The 27,614-nt window shown below is 39.9% G+C and overlaps 1 protein-coding gene across 1 annotated transcript in view; it reads left to right on the forward strand.

Annotated features, from left to right (window-relative positions):
- Positions 1-27,614, forward strand: part of LOC126236303 (uncharacterized) — a 451,155-nt gene that overhangs the window by 184,388 nt on the left and 239,153 nt on the right. The window lies entirely within an intron of this gene.

The raw sequence follows: 27,614 nt of genomic DNA on the forward strand, positions 1-27,614 counted from the left end.
ATTTATAGTTTGAAAAGGACACTGTTAGTTGACTTTTATGCCTCATTCTATTTATTTCCTTCTTGACTCACATACCATGGATTTCATATTTTCACAATAACTTGAAATTTTCTACTTTTTCACAATAGACAGCCATAATAATAATAATATCTTCTCATTGTTTCACTACATAGCAATTTAACTTTAGTATGTTTTATTATAGTGTTGTGTGAATACAGCTTCAGGTTTTCACATATCAAAATTCATGAAAAAAAAAGCTTGTGTTTTACTGCAGAGCTATGGATGACTGACTCTGAGAATGACTACATACGACACAGTATATGAAGTGTTGTTGTTGTTGTGGTCTTCAGTCCTGAGACTGGTTTGATGCAGCTCTCCATGCTACTCTATCCTGTGCAAGCTTCTTCATCTCCCAGTACCTACTGCAACCTACATCCTTCTGAATCTGCTTAGTGTATTGATCTCTTGGTCTCCCTCTACGATTTTTACCCTCCACGCTGCCCTCCAATGCTAAATATGTGATCCCTTGATGCCTCAAAACATGTCCTACCAACCGATCCTTTCTGCTAGTCAAGTTGTGCCACAAACTTCTCTTCTCCCCAATCCTATTCAATACCTCCTCATTAGTTACGTGATCTACCCACCTTATCTTCAGCATTCTTCTGTAGCACCACATTTCGAAAGCTTCTATTCTCTTCTTGTCCAAACTGGTTATCGTCCATGTTTCACTTCCATACATAGCTACACTCCATACAAATACTTACAGAAACGACTTCCTGACACTTAAATCTATACTCGATGTTAACAAATTTCTCTTCTTCAGAAACGATTTCCTTGCCATTGCCAGTCTACATTTTATGTCCTCTCTACTTCGACCATCATCAGTTATTTTGCTCCCTAAATAGCAAAACTCCTTTACTACTTTAAGTGTCTCATTTCCTAATCTAATCCCCTCAGCATCACCCGATTTAATTTGACTACATTCCATTATCCTCGTTTTGCTTTTGTTGATGTTCATCTTATATCCTCCTTTCAAGACACTGTCCATTCCGTTCAACTGCTCTTCCAAGTCCTTTGCTGTCTCTGACAGAATTACAATGTCATCGGCGAACCTCAAAGTTTTTACTTCTTCTCCATGAATTTTAATACCTACTCCGAATTTTTCTTTTGTTTCCTTTACTGCTTGCTCAATATACAGATTGAATAACATCGGGGAGAGGCTACAACCCTGTCTCACTCCTTTCCGAACCACTGCTTCCCTTTCATGCCCCTCGACTCTTATAACTGCCATCTGGTTTCTGTACAAATTGTAAATAGCCTTTCGCTCCCTGTATTTTACCCCTGCCACCTTCAGAATTTGAAAGAGAGTATTCCAGTTAACGTTTTCATAAGCTTTCTCTAAGTCTACAAATGCTAGAAACGTAGGTTTGCCTTTTCTTAATCTTTCTTCTAAGATAAGTCGTAAGGTTAGTATTGCCTTACGTGTTCCAACATTTCTACGGAATCCAAACTGATCTTCCCCGAGGTCCCCTTCTACTAGTTTTTCCATTCGTCTGTAAAGAATTCGCATTAGTATTTTGCAGCTGTGACTTATTAAACTGATAGTTCGGTAATTTTCACATCTGTCAACACCTGCTTTCTTTGGGATTGGAATTATTATATTCTTCTTGAAGTCTGAGGGTATTTCGCCTGTCTCATACATCTTGCTCACCAGATGGTAGAGTTTTGTCATGACTGGCTCTCCCAAGGCCATCAGTAGTTCTAATGGAATGTTGTCTACTCCCGGGGCCTTGTTTCGACTCAGGTCTTTCAGTGCTCTGTCAAACTCTTCACGCAGTATCGTATCTCCCATTTTATCTTCATCTACATCCTCTTCCATTTCCATAATATTGTCCTCAAATACATCACCCTTGCATAGACCCTCTATACACTCCTTCCACCTTTCTGCCTTCCCTTCTTTGCTTAGAACTGGGTTGCCATCTGAGCTCTTGATATTCATACAAGTGGTTCTCTTCTCTCCAAAGGTCTCTTTAATTTTCCTGTAGGCAGTATCTATCTTGCCCCTAGTGAGATAAGCCTCTACATCCTTACATTTGTCCTCTAGCCATCCCTGCTTAGCCATTTTGCACTTTCTGTCGATCTCATTTTTGAGAAGTTTGTATTCCTTTTTGCCTGCTTCATTTACTGCATTTTTATATTTTCTCCTTTCATCAATTAAATTCAATATTTCTTCTGTTACCCAAGGATTTCTATTAGCCCTCGTCTTTTTACCTACTTGATCGTCTGCTGCCTTCACTACTTCATCCCTCAGAGCTACCCATTCTTCTTCTACTGTATTTCTTTCCCCCATTCCTGTCAATTGTTCCCTTATGCTCTCCCTGAAACTCTCTACAACCTCTGGTTCTTTCAGTTTATCCAGGTCCCATCTCCTTAAATTCCCACCTTTTTGCAGTTTCTTCAGTTTCAATCTGCCGTTCATAACCAATATATTGTGGTCAGAATCCACATCTGCCCCTGGAAATGTCTTACAATTTCAAACCTGGTTCCTAAATCTCTGTCTTACCATTATATAATCTATCTGATACCTTTTAGTATCTCCAGGATTCTTCCAGGTATACAACCTTCTTTTATGATTCTTGAACCAAGTGTTAGCTATGATTAAGTTATGCTCTGTGCAAAATTCTACCAGGCGGCTTCCTCTTTCATTTCTTCCCCCCAATCCATATTCACCTACTATGTTTCCTTCTCTCCCTTTTCCTACTGACGAATTCCAGTCACCCATGACTATTAAATTTTCGTCTCCCTTCACTGCCTGAATAATTTCTTTTATCTCGTCATACATTTCATCAATTTCTTCATCATCTGCAGAGCTAGTTGGCATATAAACTTGTACTACTGTAGTAGGCATGGGCTTTGTGTCTATCTTGGCCACAATAATGCGTTCACTATGCTGTTTGTAGTAGCTAACCCGCACTCCTATTTTTTTATTCATTATTAAACCTACTCCTGCATTACCCCTATTTGATTTTGTATTTATAACCCTGTAATCACCTGACCAAAAGTCTTGTTCCTCCTGCTACCGAACTTCACTAATTCCCACTATATCTAACTTTAACCTATCCATTTCCCTTTTTAAATTTTCTAACCTACCTGCCCGATTAAGGGATCTGATATTCCACACTCCGATCCGTAGAATGCCAGTTTTCTTTCTCCTGATAACGACGTCCTCTTGAGTAGTCCCCGCCCGGAGATCCGAATGGGGGACTATTTTACCTCCGGAATATTTTACCCAAGAGGATGCCATCATCATTTAATCATACAGTAAAGCTGCATGTCCTCGGGAAAAATTACGGCTGTAGTTTCCCCTTGCTTTCAGCTATTCGCAGTACCAGCACAGCAAGGTCGTTTTGGTTAATGTTACAAGGCCATATCAGTCAATCATCCAGACTTTTGCCCCTGCAACTACTGAAAAGGCTGCTGCCCCTCTTCAGGAACCACATGTTTGTCTGGCCTCTCAACAGATACCCCTCCGTTGTGGTTGCACCTACGGTACGGCCATCTGTATCGCTGAGGCACGCAAGCCTCCCCACCAACGGCAAGGTCCATGGTTCATGGGGGGTATATGAAGTGCCAGGTACAAATCTTTTGTTTTGGAAACACACCAGAGCAGTTCTTCTTTCAGCTTCAACCAGTAGAATTTATATGAAGTGCCAGGTACAAATTCTACTGGTTGAAGCTGAAAGAAGATCTGCTCTGGTGTGTTTCCAAAACAAAAGATATTCGTACAAAACAACTAAATTAGTAACTGCTTGCAAACAACTTAGACTACCAGTTATGATCTGAGAACTTCAAATGCAAATTACAGACTGACCAAAATGACAATAAACTACAATGTGTTTCAGAACAGTTACTTCTCAAAATTGTGTTCCTGTTTACATTTGTTTATATATGACATAATACACCCTAAGACAAAAACAAACAAACACCATGAAGGAATTATCTGTAGAGGACAAAAATCAATAGATATAAATTACATGTACAGACAGACAAGTGATTACAGTTTCAGAAAAATTGGTTGATATATTTAAGGGAAGAGCTTCAGAAATTGAGCAAGTGAAAATGAGTTGGTCAACCTCTGGCCATTATGCAAACAGTTATTCAGTTTGTCATTGATTGATAGGGTTTTTGGATGTCTTCCTGAGCGATATCATGCCGAATTCAGTCAGTTGGCACATTAAATTGTCAAAATCACAAGCTGGTTGGAAACCCATGCTTGTAATGCTCAAAACACTCTCTATTGGTGACAAACTGGTAACATTGCTGACCAAAGTAGGGTTTGGCAAACATGAAGACATGCAGTAGAAACTCTTGCTGTCTGCCAGCAGGCATTGTCTTGCTGAAATGTATGCAATTGATGTCTTGCCATGAAGGACAAGAAAATGAGAATAGGATATCATTGATATACCACTGTGCTGGAAGGGTGCCACAGGTGATAATCAAAGGAGTCATGCTATGAAATGAAATGGGAACCCAGACTATCACTTGTAGTTGTTGTGCTGTATGACAGACGGCAGTCAGGTTAGAATCGCACCACTGTCCGGGGCATCTTCAGACACATCTTTGCTGGTCATAAGGGTTCATTTTGAAAGGGGACTCACCACGAAGACAATTCTACTCCAGTCAATGAGATTCCAGGCTGAAGAAGTGTCTGAAGACACCCTGGATAGGGCTGGGATACCAACCTGACTGTTGCCTGCTCTACAGCCTGACAATCAGGAGCGCCATTTCTATTCATAGCAGAGCCCCTTCGGTTGTCATTTGCAGCACCCTTAGGGCACAGTAGTGTATTGGCAATATCCTATGCCTCGTTTTGTTCCATTCAAGGCAAGCCATCGTGGGCTTACATTTCAACATGATAATGCCTTTCTGCACATGGTGAGAGTTTGTGCTGCATGTCTTCGTGCTTGCCAGGTCCCACCTTGGCTAGCAAGACCACTGGATCCCTCCACAGTTGAGAATGTTTGTAGAGTTGTCAACAGGGCCCTCAAATCTGTAATGCATTTAGGAAGGAGGAGTGAGGAAAGACTTTTTTTTTTCTTTTCTTTTTTGATAATAAACTTTATAATTTTGCAACCACTTATGGTAAACTGTACATAGCAATAGCAACTGGGAAATCATAATACCTATTAGGTCATAAATGAATGTTGAAGATTGGGCTAATTCAATTTTTTTAATTGCTTTCTTCTGTGTAAGCTATTGCTGGAGCATGTTGAATGAATCCACCATGTTAATGCTCTGTAATAAAAACTCCACTTTTAAAATGAAAATATAAGATTTTATGAGCACAAAAGTTGTTCAGCTAATTTCTTTATCGACCCAAAATGAGAAAAGGATTGATAGTATACAGAATTCGCAACGCAACAAGGTGAAAAAGGCAATCACTAAATCTGTGTAGGAAAAATGCAAGATTTGTTTTTGCCAGACCACAATTAATTTGCAGAGACTGGAAGACTGCACAGTAAAGAACTAAAATGACGATCTTAAATTTTTCCAGAAAAATCAGCACCTACTATTGCTCAGAAAGGACAATACATACAAATATTAATACTGTATAAAAATCTTTGTAGAATATTTTCCATAGTTCTTTCAGTTTCTGTAAGGGATGCCTAAAACACTTAACTGATTGGTAAATAGTGCAACTTTAACATTAGAAGTGGTAACCTTACAGGGAATTTGCTTATTGAATTTTGTAGATACAATTTGCTTAAACTATTGTAAAACATTTGATTGTTCACTTAATAATGATGTAAATTACCTTCGTTGTGTGATGCAAGATCATCAAGAAAATGACAATAACAAAATAAAGAAGGGAAACAAAAGCCCAGAAGGAAACTCGACAGAAAATGAAAAACAGCGATACAAAACAGCAACGAAAAATTAATTTTGATGAAAATGAATATAACAAGCATAGCATAAATAATCTTACCAAGCAGTGGCAGGGGAACACGCACACAAAAGGATTTAACTTTTACAAGCCTTCAGCACTAGTGGCTCCTTCTTCTGGTAGAAGAGTTGAAGGGAAAGGCAGAGGGGTGAAGGAAAAATGACTCAAGAGGTTTAGGGAAAGGGATGTAGTTCAGAAAAGTCACCCAGAACCCTGGGTCAGGGGAGACTTACCGGACGGGATGAGAAGGAAAGACTGATAGTTGGGGACTGCACAGATCGAGATTTGAAAACCTGAGAGCTTAAAGGTGGAAGACAGGGTAATATGAAGGACAGAGACTACTACTAAAATATCGTGCACGAGTTAATAAGAGTGAAAAGGTAAGTGCATTGTATGTAATAGAGGCGGGAGCTGCACATTGAAAAATAAATTCAGAAAATGAGAGATGTAGAAAATGAAAGTGGAGTGAACAAATGAGTAGTTACTGTGAATAAATGCTGAGATGGAAAGAATTAATGTAAATTAAGGCCAGATGGGTGGCGAGAACCAAGGACATGTTGTAGTGCTAGTTCCCATCTGCAGAGTTCGGAGAAGCTGGTGTCTGGGGGGAAAATCCAGTTGGCACTTTGGTGAAACAGGCACCGCGGTCATGACTGTCATGTTGTACAGCATTTTCTGCGACAGGATATTATGTTTCGCCTTTATACACACTCTTCCTGTACCCCTTCATCCTGACTTTAGTCATGCTGATGTAAAAGGCTGAACAGTGTTTACTTAACAACTGGTGTATGATGTATTGTTCGCAGATGGCTCTGCCTTTAATAGTATATGTTTTGCCAGTTACAGGGATGGAATAGATGGTGGTAGGAGGGTGCATAGGGTAAGTCTTGCAGTTGGGACGGTCACAGGGGTAGGAGCCATAGGGTAGGGGGATGGGTGCAGAAGGAGTGCAGGGTATGACAAGGATATTGCAGAGATTGGGAGGGTGACGAAAAGGTATTCCAGGTATGGTGGGCCAAGTCTCAGACAGAATGGATCTCATTTCAGGGCATGATTTTAGGAAGTCATCGTCTTGTTGAAGTGGCTGATTGATACATTCAAGACCAGAGTAACACTGGGTGACAAGTGATGTGCTCCAAAATTTTTTTTGGAGGTATCAGCGGTACTAGATGGATGTGATGGCCCAGAAAATCTGCTTTTGAACTAGATTGTTGGGACAATTAGATTCTGTGAAGGCTGAAGTTAGAGTGGTGGAGTATTGCTGTAAGGGACCTGCATCTGAACAAATACATTTGCCTCGAATGACAAGGCTGTATGGGAGGGAACGTTTGACGTGGAATGGATGACTTCTGTCAAAATGTAAGTACTGTTGTTTGTTAGTGGGTTCAATGTGGATGAAAGTGTGTAGCTGGCCTTCATTGAGGATGAGATTAACATCAAGGAAAGTGACGTAGGATTCAGAATAGGACCATGTGAAATTTAATTGGGATAAGGTATTCCAGGAATTTTAACAGGTCAGCCTCACCATGAGTCCATATGGCAAAGATGTCATCAATATATCTAAACCAAACCAGGGGCTGAAGATTTATGGATTCCAGGAAAGCTCACTGGCATATAAGGAGCCATCCTGGTTTCCTTCGCCATACCCCTGATCTATTTGTATTTGTGCCCCTCAAACGTGAAGTAATTGTTGGTAAGTATAAAGTTGATTAATGTGAGCAAGAAGGATGTCATAGGTTTGGAATCAGGTGGGCGTTACTGAGGAAATGTTCAGCAGCAGACTGACTGTGTACATGGGGGATGTTGGTATAGAGGGATATGGCATCAATAGTGTCAAGCAAGGTGTGTGGTGCGAGTGGAACGGGAACAGATTTAAGACAATCTAGGAAATGGTTGGTAACTTTAATATAAGAGGGAAGTCTTGTAAATGTTAAATCCTTTTGTGAGTGTGTTCCCCTGCTGCCTCTTGGTGAGTAGATTATTTATCTATCCATTTACACTATATTTTCAATAACTGATTATTTTCATTGTTATAGCATAAATAATAATTAATGTAAGTGAAAAATATGTATTCAGCAAAATGGAACCAGAAGAGAAGCAATGAAATGAATGGAAATATTTTTAGTAACCAGAAACAGGAAATAATATGAATGAACAAACTGAAATGACTAACACAGCGAAGCAACAAGATGGCAGCTATGTGTGCAACAGCCATGATTTAAATGTAACAGAAACTATAGACGGAAAATTTTTATTAGGAAACATTTCATTACAGGCAGTAGATGAAATGCTGACACAGTTATTCACACAGAGTGCTTTTTCACCTAATAGCTTGGAAAGAGGCAGTGTGGCTAACTGAATTGTTCAATAGTTCGATGTTGCGAGAACAAAAAATGTTTACAGTGAAAGGGCATGACAAATGTCAACAAACAATAATTTTCACAGCTACTCAAAGAACAAAATAAAACTACTGGTAGATTAAATGAGCTGACAAAAAGCAAAACAATTAGCAAACTGCATGTGACATGTTAGCGCAGATAGATCTACAGTTCAGGCAGATGTTTTGTTGCGACATTCAATTTGCAATGAACTCCTCGACGAATTGAAAAACTGTCAGAAGACATTGGGTTTATGAAACTATAACAAAAATGTGATGACATTGACATAAAGAAGTTGAATGACAGTGCAGAAGTGGGGCATTCAACAATGACACCATACTCGTGGAAAAATTTGTAATGCAGCATCGAATGTACAGAGACGAAACCAAAAAATGGATGTTCAAAAAGGAAAGTAAAATCGTTACCAATGTAGAGGCAGATGTCAGAGCTGCCGTACAATAAATTCATTCTGAACTGGCCACTGGCAGAGTTCGTTTGAACAAAACAGATACTGTTAACACAGGAAACGTGCAAGAGTGCTCAGCAAATGAAAGACAAAATACCTTTTCACCTCTGCAAATTCATGATGCCGCTGAGAGAGATTTCAGCATGTATAATCACAATGCCAATGGCAAAACAATGAGATACCTTGCCACACAAACCAGTACCACACTCGTAGAGAACAGGACCCTGTCTTACATTAGTATTGGCATGAGAGACTCTTCATGTATCCCCTGTCTCACATTCATACATGTTAAAAGATCTTGAAAACTAGATTGCATTTGAATTTATGAGAGAAATTGGTCGCTATATCTGAGACAGACCTAGAGTATTTTCTCTCAGTGTTGGACTCTATAGATTACACAAATGAAGGTGACCAAGGTCAAGGAGACAGTTTGAATGGGCACTGAAAATTCAGAGCAATGGGAACAGCCAACCTAGTAATAACAACAACCACGACAGCTGCAAGTGTGCATGTCATCACCAGATAACAGGCGTACAAATAGTCGGAAAAGTGGTGATCAAACGAGAGATAACTGTTCGTACAAGCCAAGCCAATGGGACTCACAAAATTCAAACAAAAGAGACTGATATAATGACTGGCCAGGTCCTACATACCATAGGAACCAAGTAATGGAACTGTAATGAGTACAGACCAGTAACTGCTTGTCCAATACAAGGAAGAGAAACTAGCCAAGGGGAGCAGAATTTACATAATAACTAGGACACAAACTGATATAGCAGAGAGCACGGTGCTATTCCAACATCACCACCAGAAAACAGCAATTAGTTGCATTTGTTCCCTTGACTATCAATGAAGAAGATAGTGGGTCATGCAACACTGAAACAAGTATTTTTTATGTCACAATAAAGACCAAGACATGAGGGACGCAATACACAGACAATGTACAGACGTAAATATTGGTTTTAAGATTAGGAATAAAAAAGATAGGAACAGAAAAAATGATAAGGATATAACTAACTAACTACGTTTACTAAGTGCAGAGTGTGACTGTTTACAAAAGAACTGTTATGCAGTAACCCAAGGTATACTAAATTCTTATCATAATGGCTTAAAAGAAAACTATTCTACATGAAATTTGAACTATGCTAGATTACAAGATGCCCAAATCTGTATTACGTATAAATAGTTACAAAATCTTTATAAGCAACAAATGTAGCAACAAGAAGTACCACGCCAAAACATGACTAGTATAAAGACCACTTTGAATACAAAATGTGTAATACTGTAGAAGCAATTTAATTTACTGAATAAAATCATCAGAATGTAAGTATAGTAATGAAGAATATGACATGTTGGACAGTATAAGCCTACAACATGAAGACCAACGCAAGAGCTCACTAATATCAGTTTCGAAGGAGTAAGTAGAATTTTAGTACTGGTGGGGACTCTGCGAGACACTTGTGATATTTCAGGAGTATGAGAAGGAACACTTTGTAAGCTACTCTGCTCAAAAATATTTGAAGTATGCGTGTTATGCTGGCTGACCTATGGGTAGTTAAGAACTTAGTAGTCTTTTTATATAAAGATAAGGGGTTTAAGTGAATGATTCAAATCCACACCTCGATTAATAGAGGAAAATAAATATAAATGTGATGGTAGGTACCAGGAGGACCTCACTGACAAGAAATGTAGTTATGTGTGAATGTGTGTGGGAATGAATGCAGAGTGGAACAGTGAAGTATTTATGAATACTAATTACCGAGTATGGTACAGTAACAATAATTATAAGTAGCCATCTGAGATTGTTTGTAGATGATGCTGTCATATACCATCTTGTAAAGTCATCAGATGATTAAAATGACTTGCAAAATGATTTAGATAAGATATCTGTATCGTGCAAAAAGTGGCAGTTGACCTTGTATAAGGAAAAGTGCTAAGTTACTCACATGAGTACTAAAAGAAATCAGGTAAATTTCGATTACGCGATATGTCACACAAATCTGAAGGCTGTAAATTCAACTAAATACTTAGGAATTACAATTACAAATAACCTAAATTGGAATGATCACATAGATAATATTGTGGGTAGAGCAAGCCGAAGACTGCAATTCATTGGCAGAACACTTAGAAGGTGCAACAGGTCTACTAAAGAGACTGCTTACACCACACTTGTGCGCCCTATTCTGAAGTATTGCTGTGTGGTGTGGGATCCGCATCAGGTGGGACTAACGGATGACATCAAAAAAGTACAAAGAAGGGCAGCTCATTTTGTATTATCGCGAAATGGGGGAGATAGTGTCACAGACGTGATACGTGAATTGGAGTGGCAATCTTTAAAACAAAGGCGTTTTTCGTTGCGACGAGATCTTCTCGTGAAATTTCAATCACCAGTTTTCTCCTTTTGCGAAAACATTCTGTTGGCATCCACCTACATAGGGAGAAATGATCATCACAATAAAATAAATGAAATCAGGGCTCGCACAGAATAATTTAAGCGCTTGTTTTTCCTGCGTGCTGTTCGAGAGTGGAACGGTAGAGAGACAGCTTGAAGATGGTTCATTGAACCCTCTGCCAGGCACTTTATTGTGAATAGCAGAGTAATCACGTAGATGTAGAGGGATAATTATAATGAGAGAGTGAGAACTTGGTGATATAAGAAATGATACAGTAGGTCACAGAAACATTGAGCTGTAAATCACTTGGTAACATTCATTTCACAGGTCAGAGTAGAAAATATTTCACTACTCAGAGCAATGACAACACTCTCCTCCCTCACAGATATGATCATTTGCATATTTATATAATGCACTACAAAAATCACCTATGAACATTGAAGGAATTACATGAAATACATTCTTGTCTTGCACTGTTTTGTTACATTATGCGAGTTCAAATATTGTGAAAAGTCATTGTATGAAATTATTATTGTGGTGACAGTTTGTCACACATACATTTGCTACGAAAATGAATTACAGATTTGCTGTAAGACAACTTTCCATATAAGTGGTGGTGTTAAAGGGGGATGTAACAGAAAATGTAAACGTTTATTTAAAAAATCATTACAGCTAAATTTATTAATGCACAAATCTAAAATTTTGCATGTGTAAAGCAAAAGAGCTGTGTTTTAACGAAAAAATATAATGAAATATGCAGGATTAATATATTGCCATAAATTTGAATTCTTAATTTTTTATTGTCTTTTTTGTAAAAAGCATAACTCAAATTCTAACTATGCAATTAATCTGAAAATATTATTGTAGTGTCCTGAGAAGATTATAAGACCATAGAACTACAGTTATTAATTTATGGAACAAATTGTATCATTAACAGAGTTTTCAATTTTGCACATCCAAAATTAACTTTTTTTTCTACATACAATCATCTAATAATCAGAATATAATTGCACGATCTTGTAGTTTTTAGTTACAGGGAGACAGCAACACATTGCAAACAGATCCTGAAATATTCATTGAATTAGTGCATGTACTTTTTGCAAAAAAAGCTTCTAAGAATGTAAAAAATGTAAAACAGGAAAAATGAGGTTCAAAGATTTTCTTCTCATACTTCTACATCTAATAAGTTTACCTCAATTTTAAAATCTTCCATACTGATACTCCTCATCCTCCAGGTTTCTCTTCTCTCCTCTTCAAATATGCCTGGCCTGTATTTGCAGGTAAGACACTGATCTGTTAGCTTTCCTGATCCTATTCTCATTGATGGTGTAAAATGCTTTTGTTATAAACACACCATGATCTATATCAACTCTCTTCAGTACTTCAATTCTGCATCATAGACACCTATTGTGAGTACTTCAAGTCCACAGAATGTCCTTCTTAAGCATGTAATGCAAATTAAGTTATTGAAGCTTTCATTTGCATTTTGTATCTTTCTGTGAAGTCTATGTGAATATGTCTCATTTATGTTGATGAACTTACACCAATCGTCTTTCAGACGCAGGTTGGGCATTGTTGTTTGGTCAGTGGATTGTATTGTATTGTATTGTATGGAACTGGCGACCTAGAAATGATGGAGAGGCTTCGTCCCCGCCATAGCCCTTAGTGGTTCACAACCCCACAACACGCTACAGACGTGTAAACCCAATGTTTGCGTGGTAGAGTAGTTATGGTGTACGCATACGTGGAGATAGTGTTTGCGCAGCAATTGCCGACATAGTGTAACTGAAGCAGAATAAGGGGAACCAGCTCACATTCACCTAGGCGAATGGAAAACCGCCTTAAAAACCATTCACAGACTGGCCAGCACAGTGGACCTCGGTACTAATCCGCTGGGCAGATTCATGCCAAGGACCACCATGCCTTCCCACCCAGAAAGCAGGGCATTAGACTGCACAGCTAATCGACTGGGCTGGTCGGTGGATAGTTTGTGGGAAAAAATTGCCCACACAGCACGCCTCATTGCCTCTAAATTATGTGTGTTTTTCCTGATAGCTCTCCCATAAAATAACTGAAGAGAATCATTTTCTTTCAGAGTGAGTCTGTCTTTTCCTCCTAGTGGTTTTCCATCCTCAAGTACTTCACCTTTCTTCTCTTTCAGGAAGTGATGAAGCCTGCCACCAAGCCTCTTTTGGATGTGGCCAACACATTCCAACTTTTCTATTGTTGCATTGTATGAATTTTTATCTGTTGCAGTTTTGAATGAGGAGGAGTCCCCATCACAAAGAGATTTAGTATATCGAACACCATACTGGTCCTCAGATCTGTAGAACATCCTCACAACTGCAGCAGCCTCCATGCCCCACTTGAGCTGCTTTAATTTTTAGAGCATGCTTCTGCATCCTTTCTTGCCACAGTTTCTCACTATGTTCATTGTTGGACATTTTCTTTGTTGCACACTGGTGGCAGTATTTAGACATTATTTCTAGATCTAAAACTTTACTGAGTCAATTCCAATAACAGATGCAACTCCACTCAGAGATGTGTGACCCCTTTTCATCCAGATCCCATCTTCAGACTCGCACAGTTCAGTAACATTTGTGGGAGATTCACTGTCATGAACGTGTACCCCAGGATCTATTTCCTTTTTGGTTTATTTCCACCAACTCCTGTACTGCTTTCGTCATAGAAACTTTGGCAGTATCGCATACAGCATCAGACATTTCTTCATGTATTTTTTCAAACCTTGCACAAAACGCATGTTCAGAAAACCACACAGTAAATTACTTCCTTCCCTGCCCTATCCAAGACATCTCAGAGCATATGCTAACCTAAGATTGCTTTCATAGGTACCAGTGTCAGTTTTTTTGGAGGAGGAAAATGAAAATTCACAGCCGCATGAATTGTTCGTAGTAATTGACGGAAAGTCATTGAGTAAAACAGAAGTGATTTCTGGCATTCCCCAAGGTATTGTTATAGGCCCTTTGCTGTTCCTTATCTATATAAACGATTTGGGAGACAATCTGAACAGCCGTCTTCAGTTGTTTGCAGATGACGCTGTCGTTTATTGACTAATAAAGTCATCAGAAGATCAAAACAAACTGCAAAATGATTTAGAAAAAATATCTGAATGGTGCGAAAAGTAGCAGTTGACCCTGAATAACGAAAAGTGTGAGGTCATCCACAGGAATACTAAAAGGAACTCATTAAACTTCGGTTACATGATAAATCAGTCTAATATAAATCCGTAAATTCAACTAAATACCTAGGTATTACAATTACGGACAACTTAAATTGGAAGGAACACATAGAAAATGTTGTGGAGAAGGCTAACCAAAGACTGCGTTTTATTGGCAGGACACTTAGAAAATGTAACAGACCTGCTAAGGAGACTGCCTACACTACGCTTGTTCGTCCTCTTTTAGAATACTGCTGCGCGGTGTGGGATCCTTACCAGGTAGGACTGATGGAGTACATCGGAAAAGTTCAAAGAAAGGCAGCATGTTTTGTATTATTGCGAAATATGAGAGAGAGTGTCACAGAAATGATACAGGATTTGGGCTGGAAATTGTTAAAAGAAAGGCGTTTTTCGTTGCGATGGAATCTTCTCACGAAATTCCAATCACCAACTTTCACCTCCAAATGCGAAAATATTTTGTTGACACCAACCTGCAAAGGGAGGAATGATCACCACGGTAAAATAAGGAAATCAGAGCTCGTACAGAAAGATATAGGTGTTCATTCTTTCCATGTGCTATACCAGATTGGAATAATAGAGAATTGTGAAGGTGGTTCGATGAACCCTCTGCCAGGCACTTAAATGGGATTTGCAGAGTATCCTTGTAGATGTAGATGTAGAATTACGAATTAATTTAAAATCACAAGCTATTCCCACTCTTGTTTCTTCAACAACAATAATGCATTCCGTATTTTTAGAGCTAACACATGAACACGAAAACTTTAAAGCCTGACAGAGAAGCTCTAAATCAATAAGTCTGAATCCAGTAGACTCCATGTCTTAACATCATTCATGCACCTGTACAATTCTCCTGTCCCAAGTTTCGATGCTGAAGTTGAGAGCTTATGTTCTTCATTTCAAGCTGCTTCCTCTTTTATGTTGGTAAACCAATTTCCATGAAACTTCCATTTCCTAAACACAGTTTTTCCACCACCCATTATGCATAACTCTTGACTTCCACATAAAGGTTTGCGAATTCAACCTTCCACCCATTAATATGTGTTAGTATTGTCAAACCGTAAATAAACCACATGCAAGAAAGTTTTCAGGCAAAGATGTAGATGTCAGCCAGAGATATAGATGTCAGCCAGAGATATAGATGTCAGCCAAAGATATCAAAAGAAAATAGCCTTCACACTGACAAAAATTCCTCTGAAGCAAGTAGTTTTCCAAATGTCGGAAAAGGTGGGAGTGGCCACCTGTGTGGCATTAATGAGTTTAATAATGTAAAGGCATTTCTAAAGCTGCTATCATGATAAAATTAACAAACAACATATATTAAACTATATAGATCAAGAAAAAAACATTTTCGAAAAATCGATTTTTTGGACCAAAATCCATTACATTCCCCCTTAACTCTGTAAATATTTGTAGTAATAGTTAAGGTAAAAAGGACATAAGACAAATATTCACATGTATCAGCATAAAGAAATAATAATAAATATTTCTGCGTATACATGAGGAACAATGAAATGATAATGATGTGAATCATGTCACTTTGTAAATAGAAAACATGAGGCAGTGACAAAACAGAAGGAAGGCACAATGCAGATTCTTCATCAAGCTTGTCCATGTAAATATGTACATAATACACATTAGAGTAAGTCAAGATTAAGCTACGCTGTGTTATCTTTTCCTTTGTCTGTTTACAATATGGTTTTATTGTAGTGTAATCACATTCTCCACTGTAATATGCAACTCTGATACAGCTTCTACAAAGCTACTGTAAATATCTTCCCTTAGATGCTGTTGAATGTAGTTACAGGAGTATATATTACAGAATTAGGACAAAAGTTGTGATGTGCTATGATGAATTGACCAGAAGATGTTCATTTGCTTGAAATCAGAAAGAACCACAAATTACGTAAATGAACTTCCAGATTTCCTTCTACCTTAAAATGACATGATGTAAAGAGGACTGGCATGTGGGAAGTGCTCTCTTTCTTTAAAACTGTTGGTTTGGAAATATTCGTGATATAAATTGCATACAGAAACAATAAGTTTTTGACAAAATGATTTAACTGGATACGTGCTAAATCTACTCGCCAACATGTAAAAGAGGGTTGTAACTAATCAAGCTTTCAGAACCAGTGGCTCCTTCTTCAGGCAGAAGGGTTGAAGGGAAAGGAAGCGGAGTGGAGGAAAAGGACTGGAGAGGTCTAGGAAAAGGGGTAGATTTCGGAAAAGTCACCCAGAGCTGCAGGTCACAGGAAACTTACTGCACGGGATGAGAAACTCTTTCCTTCTCATTCTGTGTGGTAAGTCTCCCCTGACCCGTAGTTCTGGGTGACTTTCCTAAAAGCCAAAATCTACCCCTTTTCCTAGAGACCGAGCGAGGTGGCGCAGTGGTTAGCACACTGGACTCGCATTCGGGAGGACGACGGTTCAATCCCGTCTCCGGCCATCCTGATTTAGGTTTTCTGTGATTTCCCTAAATCGCTTCAGGCAAATGCCGGGATGGTTCCATTGAAAGGGCACAGCCGGTTTCCTTCCCCATCCTTCCCTCACCTGAGCTTGTGCTCCGTCTCTAATGACCTCGTTGTCGACGGGACGTTAAACACTAATCTCCTCCTCCTCCTCCTTTTCCTAGACCTCTTCAGTCCTTTTCCGTCACCACTCTTACTTCCCCTTCAACCCTTCTGCCTGAAGAAGGAGCCACTGGCTCCGAAAGCTTGGCTAATTATGACCCTCTCTTATGTGTGTGTTCTGCTGCTGCTGCTGCTTGGTGAGTAGATTTTTTTCTAAGCAGTTAAAGTAAATTGTATACAGAGTGTAACAGAAATGTACTGCACAAATTTCAGGAGACTTTACTCACACAGATGAAGAAATTATTATATGAACATGAGTGTAGAAACACTGTTTCCATGTTACAACACATTTTCTTCAACTCATTAATCATGGGAAACAAACAAGAACCGAACCTTAAGGTCACGGGGAAATGTACTCATGGTGACATCTGGCTACATTGCGTGCCACCAGTATTTTGTTTTACATGCCTTTGTTGCCATGTGGCATATGTCATTGCTTGTTTACACATAACGTCAACTGTTCCAGCTATCAATACGACAATTGCAAGCACACGGGTTACTATGTACAGTTAATCACAGACTTGGCTCGCCAAAGGATGGTGTACACAAATGCAGAGATCGCAGATGCCCATTTGTTGTATGGATTAGCTACAACATCGGTGCTCACACTCAACCATCATACCAGGAGAGATTTCTAGGCCAAAGGTGCCCCAGCGGGAAAACTTTGAAGCCATTGATTGTTGACATAGGGAACATGGGGCATTTTAGCCTGATACTTATGACAGGGGAGGCGTACAAGAATGAAGACACCCCAATTGGTGGTGGCAATTCTTCATGCAGTTGACAATGACCGTACTGTTAGTACAAGACATGTAGATGCAACACTGAATGTTGACAATCTGATGTGTGTTACACGAGGGCTGGCTGTATCCATGCCGTTTACAGCTTGTGCAGGCACTATCAGCAGCTGTTTTCCTGCACCATTACTCTTCTGTGAAATGGTTTATTCAACAACGTGTTGACCCTAGTTTCAGTGCAGTAGTGTTGTTCACATATGAGGTATTGTTTCAATGAGAACAGATTGTTAGTTGTCTCCAAGGGCATGTATGGGCAGATGTCACTCTTCCCGCAACTGTTGAAGCACATCATCAACAAAGATTTTCTCTCAATGTTAGGGCAGCATTGTTGGTGACTGTTTTAGGGCCTCACTTTCTGCCACCCAGGCTCAATAGACAAAGTTATCATAATTTGGAAGAGAATATTCTACCTGACCTGTTAGCAGTTGTGCCTTTAGCTGTGCAACAAAATGTGTACATTATGCATGATGCAGCATCTCCTCATTTTAGTGTTAATGCCTGTCGGCTTCTACATAACAGATTCAGTGACAGATGGATATGTAGAGATGGACCAATTGCCTGGCCTTCACATTCTGGGCCTAAACCTACTCAACTTTTATTTGTGGGGGGGGGGGGGGGGGGCATTTGAAAGCTCCTGTGTATGAAACCCCAGTAAAAGATGTTCAGAGTCTCTGTGCTCTTGTTATGGAAGCCTGTGAAATCATACGCATTATTCCAGGGATACATCAGCGCATCCAAGATTCACTATAATGGCATGTTGATGCTTGTATCAGTGCCCACAGAGGGCAGATTGAACATTTCCTGTGAGGAAGAGTTGCATGTGGTATGCTGGTGTGTTCTGTTCGTGTGTGTTTCCCATGATTTATGAGTTGCAGAAAATTACTTCCAACATGGAAATAAAGCATTTGCAGACCCATGTTCATATAACATAATTTCTTCGTCTACATCTGAGGAATGTGTCCTGCAATTTGTGTCATGCATTTTTGTTACAACCTGTATAGTAGTATATGTTTTGTAATAAAGATGTACGAGAATTTTATTTTAATGTTTTTTATGTAAAATATGTGTAAAAGTGGATAAAAAAAATAAAGTGTGACGTGATTGCCTAACTATCAAAACAGTGACATGATTTGCAGTGAGCATTTACAGTTATCGTACTTAAAATGTGATAAATGATTTAAATTATGGAGCACATATTTCAGTAATACTGTCCTCCAATTAGGAGGCACTGTTATGAAGAAAAAGAAGAAGAAGAAGAAGAAATATGTATCATAATCAAGTGAGGAGGTGACAACAGTATAGCAGCTGGTGGTATAACTAGCTATTGGAGTGCAGTGTCAAATTGTGCAATACTGGATTACTGGTAGATATGGTGAAAGCACATAATTATGTTAGAAAAGGAGAAAGTATGAAAATAAAAGTGAACATAGATTAGAAGAATAAGTTTTTCATTAGAAAAGAAATACAGCATTAGCGGCAGAACAAAACGAGGTATTGGGACTGAAGGGAAACAAATCATAAAAAATTACCATAACATGCATTCCAGAATTGAAATAATAAACAAATAATCTGTAAGGCAGCCACTCAACTGTAGTTGATTGACACATTGTGCATGTTGTTATGGTCTTAAGTCCAAAGATTGGTTTTATGCAGCTCTCCATGGTAGTCTATCTTCTGCAACTTATGTCCATTTGAAAATGATTAGTGTGTTCATTCTTGGTCTCCTCCTAGAATCTCCCCCCCCCCCCCCCCTCCCCACTTCCCACCAATACCATATTGACAGTTCTTTGATACCTCAGAATGTGTCCTATCAGCTGAAATTTTATTTGATCAGTTCAATCCATAGATTTCTTTTCTCTACAATTCAATTCAGTATCATCTCATTAGTTTGTGATCTGTCCCTCTAATCTTCAACATTCTTCTTTAGTACCACATTTCAAGATCTTTTATTCTCTTCTTGTGTGAAATGCTTATTGTCCACCTGTCACTTCTGTACAAAGCCACACACCAGATATATACCTTCAGAAAATACTTCCTAACACTTAAATTTACATTTGATGTTAATGAATTCCTTGTCTTCAGTAATTCTTTCCAGACTGCATTTTATAATGTCTCTACTAAGTAGAGTTAGTTTTCTGTGCAAATTGCAAAACTGGTATACTAAGTTTATTATCTCATTTCTTAATTTAACCCCTACAGAAATGCCAGATTTAATTCATCAGCATTCCATTACCATTGTTTTAATTTTGTTTATGCTCACCTTATAACCTCTTTTCAAGAAACAATCCCTTCCACTCAGCTACTCTTCGAAGTCCGTTGCTGTCTTACAGAATTACAATCTCATTGGCAAACCTCAAAGATTTTATTTCTGCTCCCTGAATTTTAATTCCTCTTCCAAATTTTTGTTTGGTTTGCTTTACTGCTTACTCAGCGTACAGGCTGAACAATGTTTGGGATAGGCTACAGCTTTGTTTCACTTCCTTCTCAACCACTGCTTCCCTTTCATGCCCATTGAGTGTTATAACTGCTGTACGGCTTCTGTGCAAATTGTTTATAACCTTTTGTCCCCTGTATTTTACTGCTGCTTCCTTCAGAATTTCAAATAGTGCATTTCAGTCAACATTGCCTAAAGCTATCTCTAAGTCCACAAATTTTATAAATGTAGGTTTGCACTTCTGTAACCTAACTTCTGAAATAAATCATAGGGCCAGTATTTCCTACATTTCTCTGGAACCCAAACTGATCTTCCCTGTTGCTGGCTTCTACCAGTTTTTCCATTCTTCTGTAAATAATTTGTAGCAGTATTTTGCAGTCATTACTTATTAAATTGGTGGTTCACTAATTTTTGCACTTGTCAGCATCTGCTTTCTTTGGAATTGGAATTGTTGGTAAAGTGTGAGATTATTTCACAAGTCTCATATTTTTTGCACACTAGGTGGAATAATTTTTTCTTGTCTGGCTCTTTTGAGGATCTCAACAATTGTGAGGGAATGCTGTGTGCTCCAGGGGGCTTAGGTTTTTCTGTGCTCTGTCACATTCTTCTCACAGTATCATACCTTTCCTCTTATTTTCATCTGCTCCCTCTTCCTTTCTGTAATATTGTCACATCGACACCACAATCAACTACAAACCAAAGGCTGTGTCATCAGTGAAGTACAGCAAGAACACTGAAGACACATTTGTGACTGACACCAACATACAGCTGCAACAGAAAAGAACTGAACTCCTGTATGGAGAGTGGAGCTATTTATACAAACACTGAATATTCCAGAATATCAAAACATTACAAACATAACATATGTCAAGAACATTCCAGAAATGATAAATATTAAATAAGAAATAATTGTTGGTGGTTGGGCTTGAACTGATAACATGCAGCACGCCAGCTAACACTGCTAAGCTGTACATCATACTGCATACTCACAGATTGTGGCATTACGCCTTCTCTTGGAGAAATAGTGATGTGGTATTTTACAAATTCTCATTTGAAGCCATCGACAGCATCCTGGATCTAATCTTCTCAATGGTCCTCTGCAATATGCCACTGACAGGTCCTTGCATTCTCATTGTGCTGTTACAATATTGCCTTCAAGCTCTTTTCACTTACGAAACCTCTTTATGTACTTCTATCATCTTTCATCTTCCCTTCTTCATTTAGAACTGACTAGCCATCTGAGCACCTGATATTAACCAAATTGCATCTCTGTTTCTCCAAAGGTCTCTTTGTATCTTTCGGCAAGTTATACATGCTTCTCCAGCCTCGCTGTTGTGCTTTAGACAGTCCTACTTAACCATTTTGTACTTCCTGCCAATCTCATTTTTTAGACTTCTGTATTTTCCTTCACCTGCCTAGTTTGCTGCATTTTATATGGCCTGAGCTCCCAGTTGGTGCACATTGACAGCGCAGAAAGATACGTATATAGCTTCTTCTCTGTGTTTACTTCGTAGATTCTTACTTAAATTGCGTGTGAGTTTCGTATAGGAGGTGTAATTTCGAGTTTTAGTTACTGTAATCGTAAATTCAGGCAGATTGTAGCGCAGTGGCTAGGCATTTGTACAGGTTGGTTCATACATTCTTTGCGTGTTTCCCTTGCGTTATCTAGGCAGGGACTCGTGTTTCAGTAACTGTTGTTCAACATCGACTAGAATGGATAGGGACTGTGATTGCTGTGTTCGGATGAGGGCTGAGTTGGCATCCCTTCGCTCACAACTGCAGGCTGCGCTGACTTCGGTCGTGCAGCTTGAGGCTGTTGCCAATGGGCACCACTGTGGGGAGCCGGACTTGGGTATCACGGGGATGTCAACCTCATCCCGTCTGTCTCCAGATCGGTCTGCCGCTGTGGTTACCCCGGTTGCTGCCCGCAGTGGGGCTGAGCCCTCGTCTGTGGTTGATTGGGAGGCCGTTCCAAGGCGTGCCAGACAGCGAAAGATGTCCCCAGAGGCTGATCAGAAAGCCTTTCTGGTGCATCTGACAAACAGGTTTCAGGTACTGTCTCTGGCTGAGCCAGATGCAACTGCCTGCCCTGTTTCAGAGGATGATTCTCAGCCTTCAAGATCCGGGCAATCACAGAGGGTGGGCTTATTGGTAGTTGGGAGCTCCAATGTTAGGCGCGTAATGGGGCCCCTTAGGGATATGGCGGCCAAGGAGGGGAAGAAATCCAGCGTGCACTCCATGTGCATTCCGGGTGGAGTCATTCCTGATGTGGAAAGGATCCTTCCGGATGCCATGAAGAGCACAAGGTGCAGGTGGTGGCACATGTTGGCACTAATGACGCGTTTCACTTTGGATCTGAGGAAATTTTCTCTGGATTCTAGCGGCTATCTGATTTGGTGAAGGCTGCCAGTCTTGCTTATGAGATGAAGGCAGAGCTCACCATCTGAAGCACCGTTGACAGAACCGACTGCGGACCTTTGGTGCAGAGCCGAGTGGAGGGTCTGAATCAGAGGCTCAGACAGTTTTGCAACCGTGTTGGCTGCACATTCTTTGACTTGCACCGTAGGGTGGTGGGGTTTCGGGTTCCGCTGAATAGGTCAGGAGTTTGCTACACTCAGCTGGCGGCTACACGGGTAGCGGAGGCTGCGTGGCGTGGACTGGGCGGTTTTTTAGGTTAGAAGGCCTCGGGAAAGTACGGGATGGGCTGCAATCTCAAAGGGTGCATGGCAAATATAGGACGTGCTTGGATCAAGGAACAGTTGGAATTGTAGTTGTAAGTTGTTGTAGTTGTGCTGGGAAAGTCCCTGAGCTTCAAGTGCTAATAGAAAGCACAGAAGCTGAAATTGTTATAGGTACAGAAAGCTGGCTAAAGCCTGAAATAAGTTCTGCAGAAATTTGTACGAAGTCTCAGACGGTGTTCAGGAAAGATAGATTAGGCAGAATTGGTGGTGGAGTGTTTGTGTCTGTCAGTAGTGGTTTATCTTGTAGTGAAGTCGAAGTAGATACTCCTTGCGAATTGGTATGGGTGGAGGTTATACTAAACAGCCGAACTAAGTTAATAATTGGCTCCTTCTACCAACCCCCAGACTCCAATGATATAGTTGCTGAACAGTTCAGAGAAAATTTGAGTCTCGTAACAAATAAATACCCCACTCATACGATTATAGTTGGTGGGGACTTCAACCTTCCCTCGATATGTTGGCAAAAATACTTGTTCAAAACTGGTGGTAGGCAGAAAACATCTTCCGAGATTGTTCTAAATGCTTTCTCCGAAAATTATTTCGAGCAGTTAGTCCACGAACCCACGCGAATTGTAAATGGTTGCGAAAACACACTTGACCTCTTAGCCACAAACAATCCAGAGCTAATAGAGAGCATCATGACTGATACAGGGATTAGTGATCACAAGGTCGTTGTAGCTAGGCTCAATACCGTTTCTTCCAAATCCACCAGAAACAAATGCAAAATAATTTTATTTAAAAAAGCGGATAAAGTGTGACTAGAAGCCTTCCTAAGAGACAATCTCCATTCCTTCCAAACTGACTATGCAAATGTAGATGAGATGTGGCTCAAATTCAAAGATATAGTAGCAACAGCAATTGAGAGATTCATACCTCATAAATTGGTAAGAGATGGAACTGATCCCCCATGGTACACAAAACAGGTCCGAACGCTGTTGCAGAGGCAACGGAAAAAGCATGCGAAGTTCAGAAGAACGCGAAATCCTGAAGATTGGCTAAAATTTACAGACGCTTGAAATTTGGCACGGACTTCAATGCGAGATGCCTTTAAGAGGTTCCACAAGGAAACATTGTCTCGAAATTTGGTAGAAAATCTGAAGAAATTCTGGTCGTATGTAAAGTACACAAGCGGCAAGACGCAGTCAATACCTTCGCTGTGCAGTGCCGATGGTACTGTTACCGACGACTGTGCCGCTAAAGCAGAGTTATTGAACGCAGTTTTCCGAAATTCCTTCACCAGGGAAGACAAATGGAATATTCCAGAATTTGAAACACGAACAGCTGCTAGCATGAGTTTCTTAGAAGTAGATACCTTAGGGGTTGCGAAGCAACTCAAGTCGCTTGATACGGGCAAGTCTTCAGGTCCAGATTGTATACCGATTAGGTTCCTTTAAGATTACGCTGATACAATAGCTCCCTACTTAGCAATCATGTACAACCGCTCACTCACCAATAGATCTGTACCTACAGGTTGAAAAATTGCGCAGGTCGCACCAGTGTTTAAGAAGGGTAGTAGGAGTAATCCATCTAACTACAGACCTATATCATTGTCATCGGTTTGCAGTAGGGTTTTGGAGCATATACTGTATTCAAACATTATGAATCACCTTGAAGGGAACAATCTATTGATACATAATCAGCATGGTTTCAGAAAACATCGTTCTTGTGCAACGCAGCTAGCTCTTTATTCGCACGAAGTAATGGCCACTATTGACAGGGGATCTCAAGTTGATTCCGTTTTTGTAGATTTCCGGAAAGCTTTTGACACCGTTCCTCACAAGCGACTTCTAATCAAGCTGCGGGCCTATGGGGTATTGTCTCAGTTGTGCAACTGGACTCATGATTTCCTGTCAGAAAGATCGCAGTTCGTAGTAATAGACAGCAAATCATCGGGTAAAACTGAAGTGATATCAGGTGTTCCCTAGGGAAGCGTCCTGGGACCTCTGCTGTTCCTGATCTATATAAATGACCTGGGTGACAATCTGAGCAGTTCTCTTAGGTTGTTCGCAGATGATGCTGTAATTTACCGTCTAGTAAGGTCATCCGAAGACCAGTATCAGTTGCAAAGCGATTTAGAAAAGATTGCTGTATGGTGTGGCAGGTGGCAGTTGAAGCTAAATAACAAAAAGTGTGAGGTGATCCACATGAGTTCCAAAAGAAATCCGTTGGAATTCGATTACTCGATAAATAGTACAATTCTCAAGGCTGTCAATTCAACTAAGTACCTGGGTGTTAAAATTACAAACAACTTCAGTTGGAAGGACCACATAGATAATATTGTGGGGAAGGCGAGCCAAAGGTTGCGTTTCATTGGCAGGACACTTAGAAGATGCAACAAGTCCTCTAAAGAGACAGCTTACACTACACTCGTTCGTCCTCTGTTAGAATATTGCTGCGCAGTGTGGGATCCTTACCGGGTGGTATTGACGGAGGACATCGAAAGAGTGCAAAAAAGGGCAGCTCATTTTGTATTATCACGTAATAGGGGAGAGTGTGTGGCAGATATGATACGCGAGTTGGGATGGAAGTCATTAAAGCAAAGACGTTTTTCGTCGCAGCGAGATCTTTTTACGAAATTTCAGTCACCAACTTTCTCTTCCGAATGCGAAAATATTTTGTTGAGCCCAACCTACATAGGTAGGAATGATCATAAAAATAAAATAAGAAATCAGAGCTCGAACATAAAGGTTTAGGTGTTCGTTTTTCCAACGCGCTGTTCGGGAGTGGAATGGTAGAGAGATAGTATGATTGTGGTTCGATGAACCGTCTGCCAAGCACTTAAATGTGAATTGCAGAGTAATCATGTAGATGTAGATGTAGATATTTTCTCCTTTCATAAATTAAATTAAATATCTTCTATGTTATCCAAGGATTTCTACTAGGCCGTGCCTTTTTACGTATTTGATCCTCTGCTGCCTTCACTATTTGATCTCAGAAAGCTACCTGTCAAATGTTACCAAGTGCTCCCTCTGTAACTTACAATAATTTCTGATTCTTTCAACTTAACCAGGTTCCATCTCCTTAATTTGCTACTGTTTTACCATTTCTTAGGTTTTAATGTACAGTCTATGTATACAAATAAAAATCAGTTGCCACATGTATGAAAGATCATCAATTGAGAACAGCTTGACCGATTTGGTTTTTTTTCCTTTAATTACCAGGGCAAGGTTTGTATGAAAGAAAATTTTTGGGAAATCCACCGGAAAAGTTGAAAATCTGGATGGTTTTCTTTTTTTTTTTTTATGCAAATCTCAATGAAAGAAATGTGATGGTCAATTTAACAGTTCTGTTATCACAAGTTTTCATAATAATAACAAATTCCACAATGAGTATTGATATTTTGTGAAAAAGAATATAATGGAAAGCAACATTTCTGTGTGTTATTAGTGGTGATAATAATGTCACATAGAGGAAGGTGTAAGTAGATGAATGACGAACACTAACTTCACTTAAAGAAGGTTTATTCAGCACTTGCACATACAAGAGCGCAGAGCAAACTACCTCTGGCCAGGACACATATGGTATATATACAGCTACAGAACATTCCAGTACAATGCTTCTTGCCATTTGTGGATACTTATAGAATGTACTCGAACCAAATACAGAAATTAAATTTTTTTTCAGTTCAGTTGAGTTTTGAACTCAAGACCCTCAATGCAACAATCTAGTATCGTAACCACTAGACTTCGGCGACTGCGCTACTCAGCTTCTTCTGTGACATTGCTCTGTCCTTGAGGGAACAGCGTCTCAGTGTTACATCCTCCTTGTCCGGGAACGAGTCACCAGTCCTGCATACTGCGACTCCCGATGCCTGATGTTCACCCTGGCGGTGATCTTCTTAGAACTTCCCTTGCCACTACGTCCTTCGTTGCCTTTCCGCTTGTTGCCTGTTGCTGGAACTTCGAATTTACCCTGGGCTGCAGGATTCTTATAGGGCTTCATTCGAAGGACATGGACCGTATCTCCCATCTTGTGTCGGGGTCGAAATCTTCAACTTCATAAGTAACATCAGACAACTGTCTTACAACCTTACAAGGTCCAAAGTAGCACCTGAGGAGCTTCTCAGAGAAACCAACCTTCCAAACAGGAGTGAAGTTCCAGACGAGGTCACCGGGCTGGTAGACTACAGGGTGGTGGCTCGCGTCATACCTTTGGCAGTCGTTTTCTTTAGGCTGCAGCGTGTGGAGTTGAGCTAACTGCCGAGCTTCCTCAGCTCTGGTTAACACCTGCCTGATGTAGTCGTCGTCCACATCATCAGGGTGTAACAGAAACACAGCGTCCATCATCATCATTGCCTCATGCCCATGCACCAGGAAAAATGGCGTAAATCTTGTGGTGTCTTGTTTGGCAGTGTTGTAAGCAAACATCACGAAAGGTAGCACCTCATCCCAGTTGTTCTGCTCAACATTGACAAACATTGATAGCATGTTGGCCAAGGTCTTATTAAGGTGTTCAGTAAGCTCGTTAGTTTGCAGATGATAGGCAGTCATCATGTGATGAGTAATGTTGCACCGACAGTTTATCTCTGTCACAAGATTGAAAAACTTTCCCTCGATCTATAATTAACAACCTTGGGGCACCGTGTTTTAATACAATGTCTTCCAGGATGAATTTGGCTACCTCAAATGCTTCGGC

Source organism: Schistocerca nitens, chromosome 2 (assembly GCF_023898315.1).
Source record: "Schistocerca nitens isolate TAMUIC-IGC-003100 chromosome 2, iqSchNite1.1, whole genome shotgun sequence".
Lineage (NCBI taxonomy): Eukaryota > Metazoa > Arthropoda > Insecta > Orthoptera > Acrididae > Schistocerca > Schistocerca nitens.